This window comes from Protopterus annectens, chromosome 1.part1 (assembly GCF_019279795.1).
Source record: "Protopterus annectens isolate FY-2018-M chromosome 1.part1, PAN1.0, whole genome shotgun sequence".
Lineage (NCBI taxonomy): Eukaryota > Metazoa > Chordata > Ceratodontiformes > Protopteridae > Protopterus > Protopterus annectens.
In genome coordinates, this window is record NC_056726.1 from 50,351,662 (window position 1) to 50,365,765 (window position 14,104).

The following is a 14,104-nucleotide window of genomic DNA, read 5'->3' on the forward strand; positions in this document are numbered from 1 at the left end:
GATCTATGGATTGGAAACAGATCATTTACTACAGGATAGACCTTTGTACTACTAATGGAAAAAGACAGCTACAAAATGCTTTATACCATGCATGGGTCCCCTCAAATTATCTATGGTATGATACCAGTTATTTTTATTAGGGGATAAAGCCAATCTATACCAAAATGGGATAGGTTATTTCAAGCACAAAAAGGGAACATGGTTATTCTTAAAATGGCCAATAAGGGCAGCTAGCCTAGTACTTAACTATGAAACTATGATAGAAGCCTAACATCTACTGTACAGATAACAAATCTGTCTGCACTTTTACCTATGGATTTGTACAAACAATGAGCTATTTGTGCAGATTAATTTTTTGTTTTCATCTATTTGACAGTTTATTTACTCACAGAGTGCAGCTTGCTGATAGCTGTACTTCTCCGATAAGGTGCATTCACCAGTACTCATGTGCAGCTTACTGATAGCTGTACTTTACTGACCACCAGCATTCACCAGGACTCATGTGCAGCTTACTGATAGTTGTACTTTACTGACCAGCAGCATTCACCAGTACTCATGTGCAGCTTACTGATAGCTGTACTTTACTGACCACCAGCATTCACCAGGACTCATGTGCAGCTTACTGATAGTTGTACTTTACTGACCAGCAGCATTCACCAGGACTCATGTGCAGCTTACTGATAGCTGTACTTTACTGACCAGCAGCATTCACCAGGACTCATGTGCAGCTTACTGATAGCTGTACTTTACTGACCAGCAGCATTCACCAGGACTCATGTGCAGCTTACTGATAGTTGTACTTTACTGACCAGCAGCATTCACCAGTACTCATGTGCAGCTTACTGATAGCTGTACTTTACTGACCAGCAGCATTCACCAGGACTCATGTGCAGCTTACTGATAGTTGTACTTTACTGACCAGCAGCATTCACCAGGACTCATGTGCAGCTTACTGATAGTTGTACTTTACTGACCAACAGCATTCACCAGGACTCATGTGCAGCCTGCTGATAGCTGTACTTTACTGACCACCAGCATTCACCAGGACTCATGTGCAGCCTGCTGATAGCTGTACTTTACTGAACAGCAGCATTCACCAGGACTCATGTGCAGCCTGCTGATAGTTGTACTTTACTGACCACCAGCATTCACCAGGACTCATGTGTAGCCTGCTGATAGTTGTACTTTACTGACCAGCAACATTAACCAGGACTCATGTGCAGCCTGCTGATAGCTGTACTTTACTGAACAGCAACATTCACCAGGATTCATGTGCAGCCTGCTGATAGCTGTACTTTACTGACCAGCAGCATTCACCAGGACTCATGTGCAGCTTGCTGATAGCTGTACTTCTCTGATAAGGTGTATTTACCAGTACACATGTGCAGCTTACTGATAGTTGTACTTTACTGACCAACAGCATTCACCAGGACTCATGTGCAGCCTGCTGATAGCTGTACTTTACTGACCAGCAACCTTCACCAGGACTCATGTGCAGCCTGCTGATAGCTGTACTTTACTGACCACCAGCATTCACCAGGACTCATATGAAGCCTGCTGATAGTTGTACTTTACTGACCAGCAACAGTCACCAGGACTCATGTGCAGCCTGCTGATAGCTGTACTTTACTGACCAGCAACCTTCACCAGGACTCATGTGCAGCCTGCTGATAGCTGTACTTTACTGAACAGCAGCATTCACAAGTACTCACATGCAGCATCAGCACTGAAATTGTAAGTTGCACTGAAATCCTCTGCAGTATTTATATTTGGCAGTGGTTCCACTGTTCAGCAACCTTAATTTTGGATCATTTTACCACACCGGAGGCTTTATTTCTGGTTGATTTTTACTCTCAGTTTTCAACTTTTGATTGCTATTTTCAGTTTTTGCTGCTTTCATCCTTGATCCATCCATCTATCCATCCATCCATCCATCCATCCATCCATCCATTCACCCATCACACTCTTTTTCCATTTTGCCCATGGGGTTGGGGTGCCACATCAGTGATGACTATCATCTAGAGCCAATGGTTAATCCAATGGGTGGTTATCCCTGCCATGGTTGTTCTTTCCTACCACAAACACTCTTACCTATAGCCAGTTAGAGTGTCCAATCCACCTAGATCATGTCTTTTGAATGTTAGAGGAAACCGGGGCCCTCAGAGAAAACCAAATAAAGAAAAGCACAGAAAGAAGCAGGCTCTTGTTATGAGCCAATAATGCTGCCCACTGTGCCACTGTGTATCCCTTGGTATAATCTGAAAAATAAGCAGTTGCACAGTAGATTTTTGTTGCATGCTAGCTTTTCGTTTGAACTGGGCATCTAAAATTGTATTACTTGTCAACTAAACTGGTTGCGTGCCACTTTGTTTTAAAATCTCCTGGAAGCGATACTGACGATTAGTTTGGCTTCGGCACTGATTTTTGCTCTGTTTTAAGGTTCCTATTGCAAATGGAGTATAGATTTCATCTTAATTTTTTTTCTTTGTGTTTTTAATTTTACTAGCTGTTTTGTGTTTTCTGAATTGTTTTATAGACATGTATAGGGTTTTTATAATTGTATAGGTAAGTTATTGTCATTCTTATTCATTTGCAGGACCTGTTTGTTTCATAGGCCAGCAACATTTGATTACCATTAGTGTTATTAGGATTACTTATTTCAGAAAGCAACTGCCAGCCTGCTATCATGTAGAGAGGGATAAAGCCCTAGCTACAGCTCTGAAGACCTGAGTCACCTAGCAACAAGGGCATTTGATGAAGTTGTCGGTGACGATAGCCTTGAATATCCTTAAGGTGACAGTGGCAGAGCCACCCTTAGTTTGCGGCAATCATTTGGAGGAAGGAAACAGACCCACAGTCTGGGGATATATGTGTGCGTGTGCTTATGTGTGGTTCACTGAATTGTTGATTGGTGACAGTCTCCAATATGCAGGTGTACAGCAGCAGGTTTTTAAGATGGGAAAGGAATTGTAGGCTCCTGCTGTGATGCAGGTTGTATGTCCCTCCACCTGAGCTAGTGTGGGGTGTTGGTCGGTCAATACTATACGTTTGCTCATTGCCAGGATGCTGGCAAGGACATAAATAACCCCATGTGGCTTCCTGAATTATGGCTTTCCAGATATGAAGATCTGATTTTAGATGAATGCCTGTCTATATTAGTGTTTGCTTTCATATGTGGAAACTATGTAGCTATACTCAGACATCCAGTACTCAACAAAATACTATACCCATCTTTTCCAAATCCCCTAATAAGATTAACAAAGGCACCAACTAGTCAGAGAGTGCTGTATTCTTATTACCCAGAGAGAGAGCTGCATTCTTATTACCCAGAGACAGCTGTTTTCTTATTACTCAGACACTGCTGTATTCTTATTACCCAGAGATAGCTGTATTCTTATTACACAGAGAATGCCGTATTCTTATGCAAGACCAGTGTACAGTAAAACTGTCATATTGTCAGTTAGGATGCAGGATAAGAATCTGGCATTTAGTGCTGAGACTTGGTTGGATGCTAATTTGGTCATATACATGCAGTGCTGAGTCTGCCTAGATTTTCAAGCATCTAACACCCAAGGCTTGACCAGGCTGCTGGCATAGTAGCTATTTTCAGGGGCGGCCCGTGCTATTGCACTGCTGGACTGCAGCCCCCTCAACTTTAAAATAAAGAAATAAAAAGAATAAAAAGAAATAAATACAAAAAAAAAATTTAAAAAATCGCGGACTTCGAGCATGCGCAGATTGTCTCAGCAGCAGTCCTGACTGGAAAACATGAAGAACAGAGCTCCCAGAAGTCTATGCAGTTTTAAACTGCATAGACTGTCCTGGGGAAATGTGTCGGGTTGGACTGCAATGTCAGCAGTTTAGGATTTTGCGACGGGCAGGATTGGAGTTTGCTGCAGTCTCGTCGGGGGAAGATCTCGCGACGGGCAGGGTCGGATTTGCACGGGTTTTGGATTTATGGAAAGAGATTGGATTTGCAGTGGTTTACTTTGGATTTATGGACAGGGATCGGATTTTGCGGTGGTGTACTACAGGTGTGTGTGTCGGATTTTGCGGTGGTGTACTACAGGTGTGTGTGTGTGTGTGTCAGATTTTGCGGTGGTGTACTACAGGTGTGTGTGTGTGTGTGTGTGTGTGTGTGCCGGATTTTGTGGTGGTGTACTACAGGTGTGTGTGTGTGTGTGTCGGATTTTGCGGTGGTGTACTACAGGTGTGTGTGTGTTGGATTTTGCGGTGGTGTACTACAGGTGTGTGTGTGTGTCGGATTTTGCGGTGGTGTACTACAGGTGTGCGTGCATGTGTGTCGGATTCTGTGGTGGTGTACTACAGGTGTGTGTGTGTGTCGGATTTTGCGGTGGTGTACTACAGGTGTGTGTGTGGGATTTTGCGGTGGTGTACTACAGGTGTGTGTGTGGGAATTTGCAGTGGTGTACAGGTGTGTGTGTCGGATTTTGCTGTGGTGTGTACAGGTGTGTGTGTGGGATTTTGCGGTGGTGTACTACAGGTGTGTGTGTGGGGATTTACTACAGGTGTGTGTGGGGATGTGTGTGTGTGTGTGTGTGTGTGGATTTTAGGTGGTGTACTACAGGTGTGTGTGTGGATTTTGTGTGTGTGTGTGTGTGATGTGTGTGTGGGATTTTGTGTGTGTGTGTGTGGGATTTTGTGTGTGTGTGTGGGATTTTGTGCGTGTGTGTGTGGGATTTTGCGGTGGTGTGTGTGTGTGGGATTTTGCGGTGGTGTGTGTGTGTGTGTGTGTGTGTGTGTGTGTGTGTGTGTGTGTGTGTGTGTGTGTGTGTGTGTGTGTGTGTGTGTGTGTGTGTGTGTGTGTGTGTGTGTGAAAATGCCCCAGGTGCAATATACTGGTGGTTAGACTCATGGTGGTGTGGTAGGGAATACCTCAGGCTTGAACCCTGTACCTTGTATGCAGGTGTTAAAGACCTGAATTCCCGACCCACCACCATTTGTAAACAAATTGCAGATTTTTGCCTCATATTTGATCTGATCTATTCCTCATAATATCTGTGGTTTGTAAATATTGCAATGCTTAATATTTGATGGTGCAGTGGTAGCACTGTTGCCTCACAGCTGCAGGTTTTCAGGTTTGATTCTTGGCTGGGGTGCCTTCTTTGTGGGGGGTCTGTATCTTCTCTCTGTGTTTCTGTGGGTTTACTTTTGTGTCCTCCCATGTTACAAAGACATGTCTGCATTATTTCTTCCTGGGCCTCTGCTGAAAATTGTTTTTTTTTTTGTTCCAAGTCAGAATGTCCTGATTAACAAATGTTAAATAAAATTGACAGGCATTTGAATTTCAGACTTCAGGTTTCTGAATGTTTAATTCCTTACATATTTGATGGTGCAGTGGCAGTATTGTTGCCTCACAGCTATAGGCTTTTTGGTTTGATTCTTGGCTGGGGTGCCTTCTGTGTGGAGTCTGCATCTCCTCCCTGTGTTTGTGTGGATTTGCTCTGTTGCCCTGTCATTTTACAAAGACGTGTCTGCAGTATTTCTCACTGGGTCTCTGCTGAAAATTGTTTTTGTTCTGTCAGCAGTAAAATTGACAGGCATTTGAATTTCAGGCTTCATGTTCTTCAGAAAATACATAGTAACACAACCGTAACACAACCTTTTATTCTAGCAATTTTCTTAGTTTATAAGATGAATATTTGAAATTTGTCCCTATTTTTGGGACTGTATTCTCCCATTATTGGCTTTGTCCAGGTTTTTTGTGCTAAGTTTGACAGCTATGGCAAGAACTGAATTCACTGAATATGTTTGAGGGCTGTATTCCCTCATTACTGGGTTTGTCCAGGTGTTTTGTACTAAGAGGTTGACAGCTATGCTGAGAACTGAATTCACTAAATGATAGCCATTTAAGTCTCAGTCTTCCTCTCTTTTACAAAGCAGCTGATTTGGCGTAGTGGTATGTTGCTCTGACTGTTTTGCACAGGGACCTTGGCAGTAAAATGTATGGTGGTAATGCAGCATTTCTCTTTCACAAAGCAGCTGATTTGGCGTAGTGGTATGTTGCTCTGACTGTTTTGCACAGGGACCTTAGCAGTAAAATGTATGGTGGTAACACAGCATTTTATTCTAGCAACTTTCCAAGATTATACAAGCAATGTTTAATGTGTCCCTGGTTTTGGGCTTTTGACCCCCCCCCCCGCAATACATTTTGGCTTTTTCCAGTTTTCTTGTGCTGCGAAGTTGAGATGCAGTTGAGTATTGAGTAGATTTTACAAGGAGCTGAGAGCTGCAGGGGAACAGAAGTTTAGTGTTGCTTAAGTGAAGTTGGTTTGCCTTGTTAATAGCACAACAGGTTGTGTACTTGCTTTTGATGCAGAAGGCTGTGGGTTCTACTCCCACAAGGGGTTGATGCTGCCGTACTGAGAATGTTCTTCTTGGTGAAGATACTAACTATGAGTCTGTTAGTTTGCCATCCATTTCCTCTTGCAATATTACTAGCTTATCATTTTTTAATGTAATATAGGCAATTTATTCCTGAGGGGCAACAGACACTTTATTTTTCGATGAAACCATGAAATATAAAGGTGTTTGCTAGCATCAACCTCTTCATTAGTTACAGATTTCTTTAATATGGAATTATTTAGATGACTTTTACTTCTTCAGAGATTGTGCATATTTACTGATAATGGACTGTAGAATTGTGCATATTTACTGATAATGGACTGTAGAATTGTGCATATTTACTGATAATGGTGGACTGTAGAATTGTGCATATTTACTGATAATGGTGGACTGTAGAATTGTGCATATATTTACTAATAATGGTGGACTGTAGAAGTCTGAGTAGACTTTTATGATAAATGTTCTGAACTGGGTAGTTTTGCCATTATGGGTGCATGCGTTTTGTTTCATTGCTTACTGGAAAAATGTTAAAAACAAATTTAAAACGCCCTCTAACAACTGTACTGTATTGTACAAGGAATATAATTTAGTACAATGTCGAAGGTGTATCAAAGAGCACATGTATGTTTCATATACAAGGGGCCTATGACTTGAAAACAGCCCAAATATAATCTTTTTCTGCTACCTGCAAAATGTATTTTCTTTGAATGTGGGTTTCAATGCTGTTTCAATGAATGTGAGTTTCAAGGGCAGAGAAGTTTTAATGCTAAGTTTTCATTGTGAGACTGCATTGCTTTGTTTAGCAGATGACTTAGTGTTTGTGCTGTAAAATACAAAATAAAACTTTCAAATGAAGTCCAACTCATCATAGAAGTAAAGCAGTATGCACATTAGTGTTTATGGTAAATGGAGTGAAATAGCCAAGTAATGGTTCATTGGAATGGCTGCAGAGGCTCCATTCAACCATGATTTTGTCAGGGGGGAAGGGCAGCAAACTCAGGCAGGCCCAGCTGATCTATACCTCCCAAATGTCCAGATTTTCAAAGAATGAATAGATTTTTGCTTCTTATTTTTGGTTTGTTCTTCATAAAATTTGTAGTTTTCTGGCAAATCATTTAGGAATTAAGTCACTAAATAATGATACACTGAGTTTCAGACTTCATGACCTTCAGAAAAATGCATGCTAAAGTAAGAACTGTTATTCTATCAACTGTCTCAATTTATACAAGAACAATTTTTAGTACTGTTTATATGTTCCCCCAATATATTTGGCCTTGTTCAGATTTACTGCATTAACAGGTTGAGAGGTACATGCAAATAAATTGCTTTATAGAATTAGGCATAGCCAACCTCTCAACTGTCCCCGAATTTGGCTCAAAATGTTGCTCTTCCCCCTAATAATCCCTTCGCAAAATAGCAATTTTGGAAGAAAACATGGAGGGTTTACAATTAAGAAATAACTGTAATAATCAAAGTTATAGATTACTTGAAATGCATGTAGATTCTTTTATTTTGTCAGCTGCTCAAGTTAGCAGTACTAATATTAAAGTGACCCTTCTTTGACAGGTTCCCAGCTGTATTGTGTGGCTATTTTATATTTTTGCATCACATTTTTGATCCATTTTTCATAAAATTGTGTTTTTTGGCAAATTAGTGACAAATCATTAAAGACTGAAGTTAGAAAATAATGACAGACATTTGAGTTTCAGATTTTATACCCTTCATAAAATTCATACTAATGCAAGACCTATTCTATTATCTTTCTAAGTTTATTAGAGCAATATTTAAAAATTGTCCTTATTTTGGGCCTTTGTCCCACTTCTGTGTATGGCTTTGTCCAGATTTCTTGCTCTGAGGTTGAGAGGTATGACAAATGTGTCAGGGCCATCACAGTCAGCCAGAGACATTTCAAATTGTGACATACTTGTTGCACCCCACTCCCCCATGTAGTGACTCTGGATGTGTCCAAGCAAGGCAAGGAGTAGTTATGCAGTGTAAATGTGCAGTGTGTCCCCCCATCCAAGGTAGACACAAGTACTACAGTGGCTTTTCATCTGTCCTTGATTTTGCAGAGCGGTCTGGTTTCTGTCATATTTTTGTACTGTTGATTTATGCTTATTACTCAGATTTATGCTTATTACTCAGAAAGTGCCTGTTGCTCTGTGTTTAAGTAGCAATGCTTTAATGACCATAAGGTAAGCTTGTCTGAGATCGTAAGATGCAAGTAAGCTTTAATAAGCATACTGTTAAAGAATTGCCAACATTGAAAGCCTTTCTGTTGTTGCCATGCAGAGAATACTTGACTAGATAATGTATAAGCCTTGGGTATTAAAGGACAGGATTCCATTATTTTAAAAAGCTCATTACACTTGTTGGAGACTTCCAGTCATCTTTACAGACTTTACCCATAAACTAAATAGAATGCCAATCATGTGTGGTCCATAACCTGTACAGTAATCCTTTAAGCACTGTATCTTGAGCTTGTTTCTTCTTTGCTTTTCATTTTTTACTTTGATTATGTTTTCCCCATGAAACAAGTAGATAGTTGTCAGGCAGCAGGTCTTTTTGGATAAGAAACATTTTTACAAGTGGGGGCATCACAGAGATTTCTACTTTCAGCATGTTACTTGGCACTTTAATAAAGCTGAATATAAATTATAATTAGAACTGCAGTGCAAGGAGAAGTGGTTTGAGTTGAGTGCTTCTTGGTTTTCTTATACTTGATTTTGACTGGCATTCCAGTAATGTATTTAAAAAGTAATTTATTTTTTCATGCCTCACAACCTTTTGTTTCCACCTAGATATTAAGTAAGCTGTCATGCAGCCAATGCATTGAAATATTTTTATTCTTCTACACTTATTTTTGTCTTGATTGGACTCTCATAATGATGGTTTGGCACCCAGGGCAGCGTATTTATTTAATTAAAGTTAGTTTTTGTGGTTTTGAGCATAGCTCCTCCCCTTTCTAGTTGGCCACACCCTTTCCATTGACCCCACCCATTCACTTGTCCCCTGCAGCCCACCTTTGATTTGAAGTCACCAGCTGCCACTGGCTATTCTCCATCATTTGACCTTGAATCTGAGCCATGTTAAAGCTGGGGGCAATAGTTTGAGAAGTCATTAGAGTTCCCTCCTTTGTGTAGTGGGATGATGTGAGATATCTTCCAGATAGAAGGGAAAATTCCTTCATTTATAGATCTATTTATCAGAATAGAAATGGGATAGGCAGTGGCTTTGGCTCCTATATGCAAGAATTCTGCAGGAAGTTTGTCTGCAGAGGGGGTGGTAGGTTTTAGTTTTTGGAGCAGTGATGAGACAAAGGAGGTAGATTTTTATATTATTTTTTTTTTTATTTATCATTTTGTTGACCGGGAAAGTCTGACTAGGTTCCACAGAGCCTGTTTTCAGCAGAGGCCCGGGAAAAAATGCTCCAGATGCATGTCTTTGGAATGTGGGAGGAAACCGGAGTACCCGGAGAAAACCCACGCGAACACAGGGAGAACATGCAAACTCCACACAGAAGGCACCCCAACTGAGAATCGAACCGGAGAACCTCTTGCTGTGAGGTGACAATGTTAACCACTGCACCACTGTGCCACCCAAGTAAAGGGAAGGAGGAGTATTTAAAGTAGGTAAGAGTAGCTTAGAGGATGTCAGGAGATAGGTGACTAGCAAGAGTTTGGATGGTATTAGTGAAGAAAGAATTAAAGTAATTGGCTATTTGTGTGGGATTGTCTGGGTTACAGTCCTGAGGGTTCGGTGTGATAGACTGGCCTGGGGATAAAAGATTATTAATACTGGCCCAGAATTGTTTAGGTTCATATTTGGAGGTTAGTTATAATTGAAGGTAATAGTTCTTTTTATCTGTCAGGATGGCTTTTTTGTGCTGTTTCTAAGCTCTCTGAAGTTTTGGCAGTCAGTTAGATTCTTAGTGGTATGCCATTTAGCACAAAACTTGTTTCTGAGAATAATTTTTTGCCTAGTATTGTTGGTCAGCCAGGGAGCTACTTTAGCTTTGGTTCTAATAGTACGACTAGGGGCATGGTGATCAAGGATAGATAAGAATGTGGAACTGAAGTATTCTACTGCTTCATTAAGTGGGAGATATTTTAGTGGGGACCAATTACATTGTCTTAACTCAGCTTGAAAATGTTCAGAGTTAAATTGCTTTTTTGAACGTAGTGTTCTGTAGGTAGTAGGTAAAATTAGGTTGGTTTTATAACTAATGACATAAGTTAGCGAGTGGTCACTTAGATCATCTGGAACAGTACCTGATTGGTAGGTTTGTTGGGGAGTATTAGTAAGAATCCAGTCTAAGGTGGTTTCATTATTGTTGGTTTTATTAGTTCTAGTAGGACTATTAATGAGTTGTATAAAGCCATATAGGTTTATATGAGAGGTGGGGTTTGTATTGTTACCGGAATACCAATCAATGTTGAAGTCGCCTAGGACTAATGTTTCTTGAGGGAGGTTGGTGGAGAGTGAACTGAGGATACATTCGAGAGTGTTAATGTTATTTCCTGGAGGAAGATATGCACAAATGATATTTATGGCTTTACTAGTATTGACTTGAAGTTTGAAGCTGATTACTTCGGCATTATTATCTAAGGTAAAAGTCAGATTTATAGTACTAATTTGGAGTTGTGTTTTGTAGAGAATTGCTACCCCTCCTCCCTTTTTGGGAGTGCGATCAAGTCTAATGATGTTATACCTGGGTGGGGTGATTTCATTGTCTTTAATGGTAGGCTTTAGCCATGTTTCAGTTAAACATAAAATATCAAATTGATGGACTTCTAGAAGGGCATGGACTTGAGAAATTTTGTTACAAACAGATCACTCATCCTTCCATCATGTTTCCTTCTCAGTTCCTTAATAATATACTAACAGTGACAGATCAGGATCATCCTTCCATCATGTTTCCTTCACATTTCCGTATTGATATACTAACAGTGACAGATCAGGGTCATCCTTCCATCATGTTTCTTTTTCAGTTCCTTAATAACATACTAACAGTGACAGATCAGTCTCATCCTTCCATCATGTTTCCTTCTCAGTTCCTTAATGATATACAAACAGTGACAGATCAGGGTCATCCTTCCATCATGTTTCCTTCTCAGTTCCTTAATGATATACTAGCAGTGACAGATCAGGGTCATCCTTCCATCATGTTTCCTTTACAGTTTCTCATCAACGTTTGATTTGGTGGATCATTCTAATCTATTAGACAATTTGAAGAATACCTGGGGTACTGCTGCTGTCACTCAAGTAGCTTGTCAAATGTCAGGAGCTAATTCCTCCTCTTTCTATCCCTGGATTGGTGGGCATTACATGGCTCTGTTCTTTGTTGTTTTACACTGATGACACATACATTTACTTTTCATTTTCTCGGGATTCTTTATCTGCTCTTACTCGTTTGGCTCAGGACTTGGAATTAACCCATTTCAGTATGGTCCATAATTAGCTTAATCTCAATACACCTAAAACAGTTTTTTATGGCTATGCATTATTACTCATAAAGACTCTTTTATACCTATCTTGTCTTCAGATATTTCTTATTGTGGTGAAACTCTTCTATTTGTGTTACAAATATTATCTGGCAGTCGCTGCTAATGACAGACTAATGCTTATGGACCAGATTTAATCTAGTGTTAATTCATCATGTTTCCACCTTCAAAATATCAACAGGATCAAGCATCTTATATCATTTAGTGATCTTCCTACTATAGTTCATGCCCTTGTCTCTTACATCCTGACTATTGCAAATACTTTTTACTTAGGGTCACCAAAATTGGAACTTGTCCATTTCTAAGGAGTACAAACCTCTGAAGCCCAGTTATTTGTTGTGGTTTCCAGGCCACGTCAGATTACACTGATCTTGTGGAATCTGCAATGCTTGCTATTTAAAAGACAGATAATTTAGAAGGTCCTAGTTTTTATATATTTAGTCATGCATGGCCTGTGCCCCTTTTATCTTCAAGACAAGTTATCCTCATAGAGATCTACTTGTCCTTGTGTTCTGATTCAGGCATTTTGCCATAAAGCTCACTGTATGTGACATTTGTTACCAGATTGATTGTGGGACTCACCTACCTTCGTCAGCTATAAGAGATGTTTAAAGAATTATATTTTTGAATTAGTGATCATTTGGTGCTTGTTGATTATTTGATTCAGTCTTTCTTCATTTTACATAAAATGCTCTTTGAGGTATTATTTACATAATCTAGGAAATCGATTATATTTGTTGTTTGGCTTTAATAAATATTTTAATGCTTCATTTCTATTTAATTTGTTTGGTTTTCAATTATTGTATTTAGTTTTATTTAATTGTTTACATTTAGCAAAGTACTTGGGAATAGGCAATCAAATAAAGTTAAGTTGAGGAATGTTATTAAGAATCAAGGTATCAGATTGTCTGAGCTTATTTCTGATCGTGATATATTTGGGTTACATTTAGAGAATTTAAAAAATCTTGTTTAGGCAAAAGGATGACACTGATTTCATTACAGCGTTTAACTAGAAGTAGTAATGTAGAATGGCTAAAACCCACTTTCAAGGAACAGGACATCATACATCCAGAAAATGTTGATATTTTCCAAATAGATTTGCATGCTTTTCCAGTCACTTAAATTGCTGGCATTAAGTTCATTATGGAAATAGTTAAAAATAACTGTTTTGTGTCTATCTTGAGGTGATCAAGAAGATGTGGGGAAAACATATTTTTTATTGGAAAATGGGAATAATTTAAAGCACTCTTGGAAAAGGGAAAGATCCAAAGGTTCCTAAGCAAAACAATTACAGGCCCAAAGGTCTTGAGTTACCAAGATAGTCTGGAAGCTCTGTCCCTTTATTATGTATCTTATACACTTTTTAAAGGAGATCTCTGTCTCACTTACTGTGCCATTAGGGACTCAGTTGTTTTGGATCTCCCAAATCATTACAAGTCCAATATCTCCACCAATAGTAGAAACAGGAACATAAATTTTCACAAAGACATAAAATATGGTAAAGGGATAAGTGTATAACCCAGCAGCTCCCAAAACAGTAGTGTGATTCATTATTTTTTTTAAAACCTAGTCCATATGACTGGATGGGTAGCCACAAATTTACTCCAGGATTAACTGGTGTACCCATCCTAGAGAAAGAAAGTGCAATATGATGGATAGAAATGGCAAGGTGTGAATGGACATAAGACTTAGTGGCCTTAGAATATGCATAAATTAATGAAACTATAAAATGAAAGCCATCAGGTACAAAACATCGAGGGCATTTAACCTTGTGGTACTGACAAATGGTGTAGCTTCATTTATAATGGCCTTACTTTAATCTTGAGCATCTGGATATTAGCTATGGATCTAATAGGAGTGTCAACTGTAACAGTACATTTGTAATTTATTGCACTGTATGTATCCCCTGTGATTACTTTTATATTGTCAAAACTAAAAGGAAATGAAGTAAAAGAATAGCAAATGCTTGTACATTAGCAAGTCTAAAGATTCCAACAATGTACTTTATAAACTTTCTGTAAAGCATAGCAAATTTATTTTTTTTTTTTGGGGGGGGGTTGATTTAGTGAAAGACAATTTAAGAAATGGTGATATAAACAGTTGGACAGAAAGTAAGGAACTAAGGTGACAGATTAATTTAGATACAGGACGTCTCACTGGCCTTAATGGCCATTTGAATTTTGATAGCATTTTAAAAATCCCATCCTCCCAGGTAAAACATTTTAAAATTCTTC